The sequence below is a fragment of the Topomyia yanbarensis genome, chromosome 2, assembly GCF_030247195.1.
Source record: "Topomyia yanbarensis strain Yona2022 chromosome 2, ASM3024719v1, whole genome shotgun sequence".
In the NCBI taxonomy this organism is placed as follows: Eukaryota; Metazoa; Arthropoda; class Insecta; order Diptera; family Culicidae; genus Topomyia; species Topomyia yanbarensis.
The window spans coordinates 216,463,461-216,476,358 of record NC_080671.1 but is presented as its reverse complement, the minus strand read 5'-3'; the positions used below and the strand labels follow the sequence as shown (position 1 = coordinate 216,476,358).

Here is a 12,898-nt window from a genome sequence, read left to right as displayed (position 1 = left end):
TTATTCTGCACAGTACTCAGAAATAGCCTTGATCACCTTTTTAAAAACTCTCTGCTGTTGTCCCTTGAGGGTAGCGTTAGACTTCGATCTTGTTATCGGTAGAATCTTAAAAAAATATTGCTGTATAAACTCCAAAAACTTCGATATTTGTCGCATGTACATGAAGTTATGTACATAATGTACACAAAGAAGATCAGATACCGCTTCGATGACGTTTTCCGTTCCTTCACTCAGCCGCACTTGCTCGGCAAATACGTAGTACACTTTTTTATCATTTCCATAATCTGAAATGTAACAAAGAATCAAAATTAAATGAACGATATTAGGTGATGACACTGAATTATCAGAATAAAAGGAGTCTTCAGAATCGCATAGTCCGTGCGACTCATCAAAAGTGCTAACGCGAAACTTAGTATGTAAACCAAAAAGTACACGTGACCAAAAAAAAAGAGATAGATTTAGTATTTAAACTTGTAAATACTTAATGTATATCTTTATATATGTGTTTTAAAAATGTTAGTTACTGCAGTTAGTTTGTTTAAAATTCCTCCACAAAAGATTATTGAAGAAATCATCGCTGAACTACACTCTATAATATAAATTCAGTTAAGTATGAGAGAAGCGAGTATGCAATAAGTACTTGTTTTTTGATATATCTGTTTGTCTATGTTTCTATTAAACAATCTTGACCTGCCTATGGCAACTAGCATAGGTCCAGAGCAATCAGTAGAAATACCATCAATCTTCGTTCCGATCTATAAAATATTTTAAACAATAAATATTTATAAATTTAGTTTTGTTATAGGAGATAATTTCTCCCAACAAAGAGCACAGAAATCTAAATATATCGACATCCGAAGCTGTTGTATCCAAATGAGTGACCTTCCGATTGGTCTTCGAATAGTCGATTAGCTTCGACCGTTTTGCCATACAATAATGTTCTAAATATTTAACTGATGCACCAGTGGCACACTCAAAATGATAATCCAAAATGCATTTTCGCCGCAATACTGGGAAATCTGTCAACAGTTCCTTAAGTGGTTTACGTCGTCAAACAGATATCGAACATATGACTGAGACTCTCTCAAAAACTCCGGTGTAAGTAATCCAGGTTCGTTGCGTGCAGGTGTTGATAGGATATACTTAGTACACTCTTTGCTCGAGTTTTCCCAATATTCTTTATTCGTTCCAGCACGTACATTACAATTCAGCCGAACATCTATTTTAGTTGGTACCGACTCGTCACATTCGTTCTTGAAACGATTCAGATAAGAGTTTCGATTTAACATTTTTTTTTAATCCATCCATATCCTATTCCTGTATCATAACCATCGTCGTCTAAAATGATAAGGCATGGATACTTTTCAAAAATATCTTTTGCGACGTTTTCCATAACGCTAGCTTGAATTTCAGTGTCAATCGCCCGTAGTTGATCCACCACCGATGATGTAATGCCGCTCCACTCAGTTTTTGATAGCTGGAGCGACCGAGGTGCACATTTATTTGGGTTCTCGCTACGAAACTTTTGCAAATCCTGGAGACGTATATGTATATTGTAACTTATTTTGTTCCAGTTTATTTGGAAACTTTGAAACTTTAGTTCACTTGATGCGATTTTTTTGGAACTTTTCAATAGCTTCACCTCATGCGGACCTCGTTCAACTCTTCATTCGGTTCTCCGGTCATATTTTTGACAACTAACGTAGTTCTGATGTTTTCCTGTGATGAATCATCGTCCGTGTCTGTGATGGAGTCGCCATGCAAATCCACCTCCAGAATGGGCACCATTAGCTCCTGCGATAATCCTGGAATTTGATCTAGTGTGTTGACTGAGAACGGAACCACTGAAGTTATGTTTGAGGTAGGCTGTGTTTGAGGAAGCAAAGCTGATGAATTGGCATTGATGGTCAAAGACTGATCGTAGAGAAAACTCCTTTGTTTAATTGATTTTGAATGATCTTCGTTGATTGTACCTAAAATTTAAAGAAAGTTAAATTTAATAAATTTAATCATACATGTTTGTGTGTGCACAGAAAATGTTGAATATTAGCACTTATACTACAAACATCAAACTGCAAACTAATCGAAATTTCCTTGTATCTCAATTTATGTGCTCCTGTCGATCAACAGTACATTAGAAGATGCAAAAAAAATCCGGCATGTAATAATGAAAATGGCAAAATGCAAAATGTTTGTTGGAGTATTGATATTTTTTGTTTGCCATACAGTCATTTGGATAATAAACCGTACCTATCATAGTAACTTATATAGCACTGTGAGGATTAACGCAACAAAAAGAACGATAAACCCTGGGAGTCTGAGGTGATTGAAAAAATCACGCGTTTTTTTTGAAAGGGCCAATAAGAATGCTGTCAAAGTCCACTTTGGGAGGAAATTCTAGAGAAACGAATAATCGCCGATTATAAATCACAGCAGTAAACGAAAGAGAAAACTTTTCTTTTTCGTAAAACGTTAACATCCAGTCTCGACGAATTACGGTTTGTCTGGAATTTTCTCTCAAAGTGAATATTGACAGTATGCTTATTGGCCGTTTACAAAAAACGTGAGAAATATTGCTCTGCCTTTACCTTTCTACCGAAGGAATATCGCTCAACATTCTTTTACCTATGGAATATCATCGAAAACCTACAAATATTTATTGAATCCGCAATATACCTGATGACATTAATTGTATTGGTGCCTTTTACACAAAAACAGCCGAGAGATACTGGCCTCACTGTGACAGATCTGAATGGAAGCGAATAATCTCCATTGAACTTGTATTATTACCGCCACCATCAGTTTTTACAGCTTCAAATTTGTTGCCAATGGCTGTCTCTGCCACAACTAAAAACCGTGAAGTTTTAAGCAAACACACTTCTTGAACGACACATTGAAAATTTCACCGAAAATGAAGTTTGTACTGCTTACACAAAACTCCTGGTTGCCAAAACTAGCAAAAAAATAACCTGATCACGGATGCCAGGTCACACGCTAAGAATAACAAACTTCTTTTTGAGGAAAAAATACCCATCTCGGACTAAACTTCATCCCATCAAAATTAGGTAAAATGGATATTACCCAAAGACTGAGTAACATTAAGCATGCTCAAAAATGGGTAATTTTTACCCAGTGTTACATCCATGAGAGATTCTCAAAAGTATGTAATTTTTACCATAAATTAAGTTGGTGGCACATTACTTCAAATTGGGTACTTTTTAACCAAAATTATGGTGGGGGAGTCATTCCTTAGAATTAGGTAAATTTAAACCAAAATTGAGTTGTTTTTGTTTTTATGCTTAGGAATTTGGATAAACAAATTGAACAAAAGAGATTAGCACCTCCAAAGCACATCGTTACCCATTGCTTTTACTTGTATATATGCAGGTTAACTAGTTGACCTATCATAATATTATGTAACGACGAAACAATATTTGACCTAGCACTTGCCCCTTGGAGGTTACAATCTTTTTTGGTTCAACTTATTTGTTTTCTGCAAGATTTTATTTATTATAAGAGTTTTTTTCAAAGCCGTTTACCTCAGTTTACCGTCTTACGAAAGCTGTGCAATAATTTTGTTTATAAATTCATAAATCCAGTCTTTGTGGGGATTTTTTAAAGAATCAAAAGAGCTTTGGTACAAAAAGAGAAATAAGAGCAATGGTCTATTGACCGTAAATGGCACTTTTGATACGGGTTAGTATGCTGCTGCTCTACGCATAATTATCCCATGTATATACGGAATCCCGTAGCATATAGGACAGTTATGCTTATAGCGGCAGTATATACACGAATTAGAAGCCCAGCTTGATGTTAACCGTTCATCTCAGCTGCGTCTGTGTTATCAAGCGCTGTTACCAGATCGTTTACCGACCTGCGCGAGCTACATAATAGAACTTTCTGTACTTTCATGCGAAACAAATCAGATAGTGGTCCTAATGGCGGTGGAATGCGTAAGTTGAACACTACGAAACATTTAAACAGGACATCAAGAGCCTGGAGCGCACTCGAGCCGATAGAGATTTGAGCATCTCCGCCTAACATGACAAAATAATTGCTATTTTGTGCAGGTATTCCGATGCACACTAGATGAATGTTCTGGTCTATGGCATCTGCAGGCTGTAATATATAAATACGTAAGATATTGCTTGTAACAAGAAATAAAATAGTTACATTTCTCGACTAACATATGATTAGAGCCGTAAAGCCAATGATGTCAAACCGAGCAAAATGAGAATGAAGTTTAGTATATCTTTTTTTATTCATTAATTAAAGTGGTCTATTATGCCTAATGAAAAAATGTCGCTATTTGGTAGATAAAACATTATTATTTCACGTCAAAATACGAAATAGAAGCAAAACATTACATAGGGTAAAGCGCCTATTTTCACCATACTAAGCAGGGTGCCTCACTAATTCATTAATTTCTCGGCCTTCAATCAATGGAATGCCTAAAAATTGACATCAACAGCTTTGCTTCGTTGTTAAGAACCAGTATAATAACACAAATGTGCTGAAAACAGTGAAATTCTGGTGTTTTGGTTTTGAAGCCGTTAATTTGAGTCCTTGAATGACTTTGAAATATAACGTAAGCACGTTTAAGCCCTTTAATCTATATAATACTGTTGTAATATATATAATACTGTTGTATTTTATGAAAAAAAATACGTTGCATTTTTATGTATTTTGACAGCATATACACAAACAATCATATGAGAGGATCACACTCACCAAAATAAAAACAAAATAAAGGGTTACATTAATTTCTTCTTCATGAAATTCCATATCGAAGTTATCGGGAGCATCGAAGTCTGATTAGCAAATGGTTCGAAATACTCCAAAAGTGCTTGCTCAGTCAATCCTTCAACCGTTACGTTCTCTTTGGTTTCTGAGTCGCTATCAGTATCATTTTCCTTAATGTACCCCGAATTTGAATGATATTCTGGACGATGATCTGAATCTTTGAAGGATTCAACGGTCGAAACGGTCATGCTTTGTCCCTGGTGCTCCATTGCTTTCGTTTGCTCGTTTGGCGGTTTCACTGCCTGATTCACTGTGCTGTGGTGGTAACACGTATAAACCTGGTCCCATATCATTTTTGTAATTGGCTTGTGCAGAACACTGTGCCGGCAAAATAAACCGAGCGTTTGAAGCTTTTCCCGGATATTCGACAGATTCGGGAAGAATTTCGTGATGAGTGGACCAAAGAGATGATATGGTTAAGCTTTCTGTTCGGGTATCGCCATATACAAATTTATCGCCTTCTTCGGAGCATTACTTTTTGGCATAGCCAGATCGCATGGAACATCGCTAGTCTGGATCGTTAAATTTAAAGGTTTTTCGTTCCCAATCATTGATACCGATAGATCTAGCGAAAGTGTTTGTCGGGGATCAATGAATGTTATGACTCCGCTTCTTCTTATCGGCGTTGACGATATAATCATCGAAACACCTTCGAGGAAAGTGTTGTTTGTAGTTTTGTTTACAAATTCTACTTGCTTGAAATTTGCAACCGTGGGAGTATCAGCAACTATACTTGCCACTTCTTCCCCGACAGGAGAGTCAGAAATACCAGCGGCCACTGAAAAAAATAGGACATTACTTTGTGTATAGACAAAACAGTAAGTTTTACAAAGAAATAAGTCGAATCCTGTTGACGAGAACATTATTACTAATCGTAAATCGATCACAAGTAGTATTCGTAGTTTGTTTTTTGACGTTCTTTTTGTTTTTTTTATGTTTGTTTTCATTTAGTTTTGAGCCGTCGACTGAATTTTAAATATATTTTAATGTTAAATTGTAAAAAAAATCGGTTATTTAAAAAAGCTTTGTCACTGGGATCTACCAAAGAGAATAGGGAAAGAGACGCAGAGTGAAAATCAGTCAAAACGGCAACACTCCCTTTACGATGGTTTCAACACTAGAATTTTGGCAACCGCTTCCAAAGGCAGCACTTCAAATGACTCCTATTATATTTTGAAAACAAACCTTTTGTCGATCGTTGGATTTGTTTATCAAACGATGTGCATTTCGAAACAAAGAGATGAAATAATTCTAAAGCTTGTTTTTACTCATACATATACTCTAAAATGCACCTTACAATCACGATTGCACTAAATTCTGACGAAAATTCAAATTTCTGTTTTGAAAGATGTACAATACTTATCTCCTCCAACTCAGGCATGAGTAATGTTTATTTACATTGCACGATTGGTCTGCTCAATAAGGTATTTTTGGCTTCACACTATTCGTCTCTTTCCATATTCTCTTTGGGATCTACTAATAGGTGGTTTAAACTAAAGGGCTCAAACGCGCTTACGTTGCACTTGAAAGTCAGTCAAGGACTCAAGATAACGGCTCAAAAGCCAAAACAAAGCAAACACGTGAAGTTAACGGCGCAAAGCAAAGGACTTGAAAGCCAAATCAAAACAATTTTTTTTATTTGGCTTTCCAGTCCTTTGCTTTGCGCCGTTTACTTCAACATGTTTGCTTTGTTTTGGTTTTACAGCTGTTAATTTGAGCCCTTGACTGACTTTCAAATATAACGTAAGCACGTTTAAGCCATTCAATATACATAACAAAGTTTTACTTGGTTTTACTGTTTTTTTGTTAGACATGCTGCACAGGTTATTTATAAAGATAATAGTGATACAAGAAGTCCATTATTGTTTGAAGAATCAGGCAATAACAATTATTTACAAAAATAGGAAAAAAAGACCAACCACCGATTTCACATATTTTACATTTAATAGGATAACTCTTTTGTTGGAAATCGACATCAATAAAGCCTACACAATAATAAAATCCTCCTAAAATAACTCACAAGATTATATAAGAACAAAAATTAAAGGTCCGGAATGCCAATTCAAGCACTTAGGGCCAATTTCTTCACCCTCGCTTAACTTTTAAACCAGGTTCACCAGTACGTTTAAACCTGGCTTAAGCGTTAAGCGAGGGTGAAGAAATCGGTCCTTAATGCAGCTAAGCCGTAAAATGAAACAAAGGGCGTAAAAACCACTCGTTTAATATGGATTGTGCGCCGTTTACTGTAAATTATAACATAATTTTGATAAATTTATTCGATTATAGACTCACAATAGCTTAAAGAATGCAGAATAAGGATGCTATTAATGCAATAAAACGAAAAAGATGAATTTGGCTTTAAGGCCCTAATCATATGTTAGTCGAGATTTATCCATCTTATTAGAGGCGCAGCAAACAACTCATCCGGTGTTGTTTCCTGGTGTGTGTGATCTTTTCACTCTTCGTACGGCCATTTCTTTCATTAAGATTAGATATCCTCGAATGTACACTGCAAATATTATAGAAACTATATTTCAAAATAAGTAATGGCATATAATATTGTATATACCGTCAGCTACGTTCGGAAAAGCTCCACGGCGAAGTAACAATGATTGAGCTAATACTCGCTTAAGGCTTGCCTCCGACTCTGGAGCATTCATCAACCTGTCGAACGCCTGCTGCACCCGGTTTATATGAGAAAAGGACAAATAATGTAATTAGCAGGAGTAAACATAACTTGTAGTATTTGATGAGACTACTTAAAAATCGATTGATTCAATAAATCTTTTGCACGCTATTTTTATGTTTTATTTCATTGCCTTCAGTCAATTAGAACGTTTCGCATCATTCTTTTAAACTTCTTCGGCTACGTTAAATTCCAGAAACTGAAAACACATCCGCCATATTGAAAAGTCTCTACTTCAAGTTTAAAATAGAGCGCATTGGCCCGATTTACAATGAATGATGGGCTCAATTTAAAACTTTGTCGTAATATAAGACGGTATTAGGGCCGATTTCTTCACCCTCGTTTAACTTTTAGACCAGGTTTACTAGTTTGTTAAACCTGGTTTAAATGCAAACGCTTAAGCCAGGTTTTATCGCACCGGTAAAACTGATTTAAGAGTGAAGCGAGGGTCAAGAAATCGATCCTAATTAGGGTGGCTCAAAAATATTTATTTGAAACAAATAAAATGGTTCTTTGTTTCAATTTTGAAAATCGAACCAAAGTGAGCTGCGTACAAGGCAATCGATTTACCAACTACGCTATGCTCGCACCTTTCGAATAGAATGTTTCTAGCGTATTGTTGGTACTAGGGGCAGATCCCAATAGAATGGAATACGAGAGCACAAATAGATATTCATGATAGATAAATGAAGAATCCTTACCATTAGACCATTATATGATTTTAAATGCGGAAATTGGCTCAGGAATTGATGGACATTTTTTCTGGGTTATCATGTTTTTATGGATAACGAACGACTTCTTTAAAGCTGTTGAAATCTCGCGAGAGTTTTGAGGGGTAGCCTCTATAGCAGTGCACATTTCCGCCGCCGACACCATTTCATCAGAAACATCTACACTTTCGTTGCCATTTGTGCGCTTAAACTTTCGCAAACCACGTGGTATTTCTTTGCGCATATTCGCCACCCGCTGTTCAATGTAGCCACTGTGCGGGCCTGTTAGTTGACCATTATGCTTAAAAAAAACGCCGACTGTAAGAGATTATGTTAAGTTACATTGGACATGTTTATATTTTATAAAATACCTCGATGGGCGCATTTTCTGTCACCTTTTTGATTAAGTGTGGGAAGGCATGTACAATCCGTTGCGCAAGAGACATTTTTTCCTGTCGGGTAGAATAACTGAAATAAAAAAATTGTGTAGAAAAACAAGAAAACGGAAAATAATGTATTTACTATTATTAACTATGAAACTTACTTCTGTTCTGTCCAAACACGTTTTCCAAAAAAATGGTCGCATATGATCCGCGTCATACGGAACAGTTCATTGTGTTGCAGAACCACGTGTATTGATAGCTTACAGGTGTAAATGTTTCGAAATTGTGGGTTTTGTTCCAATGCAGCCTTAATTTCACGAATCTGTATAATACAAATGGTTAGCACATGTAAGTGAATGATATTTTTTAACTTACTGGAAATGCTGAATTCGCTGCTACTGGTGACTCGATCCGTTCGTCATGTAATGCAATAGTTTGCTTGGCCTTTTCAATGAAGTCCAGAATCAGAACAAGCAGTCCTCTTTTTGTTTTTTCCATCTCCCTCAAGTCTTGCTCTTTCATAACAGCTATACTCTCGAACGTTACGCCGTTTTCTTTCCAAAATTGAGGAAAAAACCATTAAATTATAAGTGATATTTTATTTGTTGCATAGGTTAGATAAGGTGAACTAACGTACCCAAAAAATTCATGATTATATTAGTATCAAGTAAACATGTCGAATCAAGGAACATTATATGTGCATTGGCATCTTTTCATTAGAACGTAGGCGTGTAAGGCGCAGGGTTAAAAATATTCAAATTCATTGAATGAAAATTGATCATATTCAGGCGCATTCATTTTCAATATTCAGTGACGTAGCTGAAAACGTCAAACGAACAAACCACCCATTCATCTATGCATATTTTCATTCGTCTCCGATTATTACACGAAGCGACCGTGCAGCAACGAATCAAACGCTTCAAAGTAGGCCCTGCCACAATGTAAGCGACGATGATTGTTGTTTCATATGCTTTACCGACATTTGAAAACATTTACTTAGATAATTAGTGAAATGAATATATTGTACGATATTCAACTGAATGAATAACATGGATAGTTGAATGAATATTTTTTCTATTCACCGCGAGTCGCATCAGGTTCATTTTCAGTCATCAAAAAAGAGCTTCGGAACTTTTTTAACTCTGGTAAGGCGAAATTGGGAAATCTTCAAAATCATTTAGAACATTTTCGAAGCGATGGTAATCCTTGTTCTGGACAATTTTGCCAACAGCAGGTAACAACTTTTTCAGTCGAAGATGTGCGATTTTGAAGATCTCTCAAGCATTTACATATGCAACTTATTTGATTTTAATACCATGAAGCCAATGTATTATGTGTGATAAATATAAAGTTTTAAGCAGTTGGCCTAAACTTTATCGGATGAGTTGTTATATGATTTAGACAAAAAGTTTGTACAACACTTAAAATAGTTTAGTTAATAGGATTGTTGATTTATTATGTTCACACCAAAAAATAATGAAATTTAAACGACATGTAAATCAATACGAAGGTTCACATACAAAGATTGAATCAAAAATTTGATTGAAAATTACGTTAAAATCAATGCACTCAATTGGAGCATCAAAAAGCATGCAATTTTACACTTTCATTCGTGTAATATTACATGTCATTCATTTTACAGCAATATTCGAGTAAAAATACATTGAAGTGCATTGGTTTTCCATTTAAAGAAACTGTAATTTTCAATCCACGTATAAAATTAAAATAAAATTCGTTGAAGAAAGCACGACATGTCGTGTGTATTTGTGGTGAAACTTAATTTTACATTTATATTCATGCTCCAAATATGTGCATGAAAATAAATTTAAAATTACAAAAAATTTTTTTCTGTGTTGTCCAAGGAAAATAATTCAATACAATCTTATTATGCTTAACTTAATTTCGTCTAATGTATGGTCATGCGATGAGTGCATATTTATGGATTTAACACACCTGTTTCCGTTGAAAAAAAAATCGAAAAAGTAAGATCACTGAATGCAATACAGTTTGTTTTAGAACTTCATCACTGGCGCCACTAAAAAAGATCTAGAAAAAATATAACATTGAAACAATCTGAGTAAAATTAATTAATTGTATATTTTTTTGTATTTTTAATCTTTTGCTTGATTATACTTTTATAGTTCACATTAAATTTCAAATTCGATATATTGGGTTTTCAGCCACAAAAGGTTATACTTTTCATCCCTACCCAGTAAACGAAATGGCGACTAGGCGGGTTCAAATAGATGCTGGAAAACGGCAGGCTATTGGAACGTTGTTCTGGGCTACCTGCCGGAGCTTGCCGTTCATCAGAAAAATAGTGTGAGTATTGTTTTTTGATGATTCTGTTATTTACCATTAGGATATAATATGCTTTCGCAGCTATGTGATTTTTGCTGTAGAAAACTACTTGTCAATTGGAGCAAAGACCTAAACTAATCTGAAAACCTGACTTAAAAACTATAAAGAGAGCTAATCGTTACAACTGATGATTGCATCGGTTTTGTTCGGGAATTGCTTGCAACCTTGAATACAATAGTGACTCACGCATGCGAACTTGTATGCGATGGTGATTTTCAACGCATTTTCATTTTAATGTATACACAGGTTTTTTGGAAGAGTATGTTCTAGCTTATACGTCTGTTCTCTGTGACTACAGTCATGATTCGCTGGTTGGGCCACACGTCCGTCCAACTAACGAATTTGATTCGTTAGTTGGACCGACTGGCATATGTCAAAAACTCTTCAAAGGAGACGTTAGTAGTGTAATTGCATCTATTCACATCTCTAATAATTGTCAGATTGATTGTCAAAGATTGACATAAGATTTTGACATTCAGATGCTTTTTAGTTGGACAATGGTCCAACCAGCGGAGGTCCAACTAAAAAGCAGTCCAGTTAAAAAGTGTCCAACCAGCGAATCACGACTGTATAGTTTGCAAATGAACCTTGGGATTGCAAGCTGCTAACGGATTGCAAAAGTACTAGATCATGATGTGGAGTGCTGTCCCGGTTAACAATAAGGCGAACGAACATGTTGCAGATACGTCATTTAGTAAAACAACTTTCAGTTTGTTTGTTTAATTTAATTCGGTTTGTTTTAATTTAAAAATCAGAAACGAATAATTGATGTTTAAAATGAATATGACTGTACTCGCAAGGACACCCGCTATCAATGCATATGAAAAACTGGGATAATTTTTCCATAATTAAAGATCCCTATTGCAGATGAGACAGGAAATGCCACCCATTAAAACACTGCTTTAGCCCAATAGACCTTTCTCGTCAGACCTAACCCCCCTATTTCTTATGTTTTATCGAAAGATGTCATATTGACATTAAAAATGTCTTACTCCACTATCTGGGGCCAGGTGTCATTCTAAAATCTAAACTATCTCCCATGTAACGAAACTATGTAAGGTTTTCACGCTTATAACTCCGATATTACTATTTTAATGGTAAGGATTTTAATCATTCATACACCAACCGATTCAGAAACACCTTACTTAAATATTGGTAATAATTTAATATCTCCCCAATAAAAGTAGACTTTTGGAAATTGGTAAAATTAAAAAGTTCACGAAAAACGGGAAAATTACCATTCGTGAGGCAGATTTCTCAGACACAGCCGTCAAGAGAGGGCAGCTTAGTTGCTCAATGAAACACGAAAAGTCATAAATAGAAGCAACGCATGTCCGTTTAAATCAGTTGTTGCTCTTATCCCATACGAGCAACATCGTCTCCGGGCGATGCAATAAGCGCTATCGATTTTCGGTAACGTTGGCATTTGCACACACTCGCACCTAAGTGACTAAACCATATACTGTTAGTTTATAAATAGAGGTGACGCGTACCCGTTTGAATCAGTTTTTGTTCTTATGTCGAACGGGTAAGATCATGGCTGCAGCGTCTGGGCACTACAATAAGCGGTAGACGCTATGCATTTTCGGCAGCGGTGGCCGTGTGCGGATTTTTCGGGTACCAGCACGGTGTCACAGAATGATTTGCAAAGTGGGTGGGCGGGGTGGTTTGGATTTAATTCAATACGGTGTGTGCTGCTTAAGAGTGTTGCGTTTGAAAAAATATATTTATTTTTATGCATGCGTGTGCGTTGTAACTTGTTAATCCATGTTTACGGCGCTTTGTAGCTGCGTAGGGTAAAGAGCCTATTGGTTTTCATATTTCGGTTATGTTTTTTATCAGTAAGGCATCTGACAACGTGCTTCTGTAGTTATTGCACTGTTCAGCTGCGTAGTATTTTATATAGAAGAGTACACTCAGGTTTTTTTACGCGGATTTTGAAATTTACGCGGTTT

At 35.9% G+C, this 12,898-nt stretch overlaps 1 pseudogene; it reads right to left on the bottom strand.

The window, feature by feature from the left end:
* On the bottom strand, positions 1-1,666 carry LOC131680060 (uncharacterized; annotated as a pseudogene).
* Positions 1,667-12,898: the final 11,232 nt, after the last annotated feature.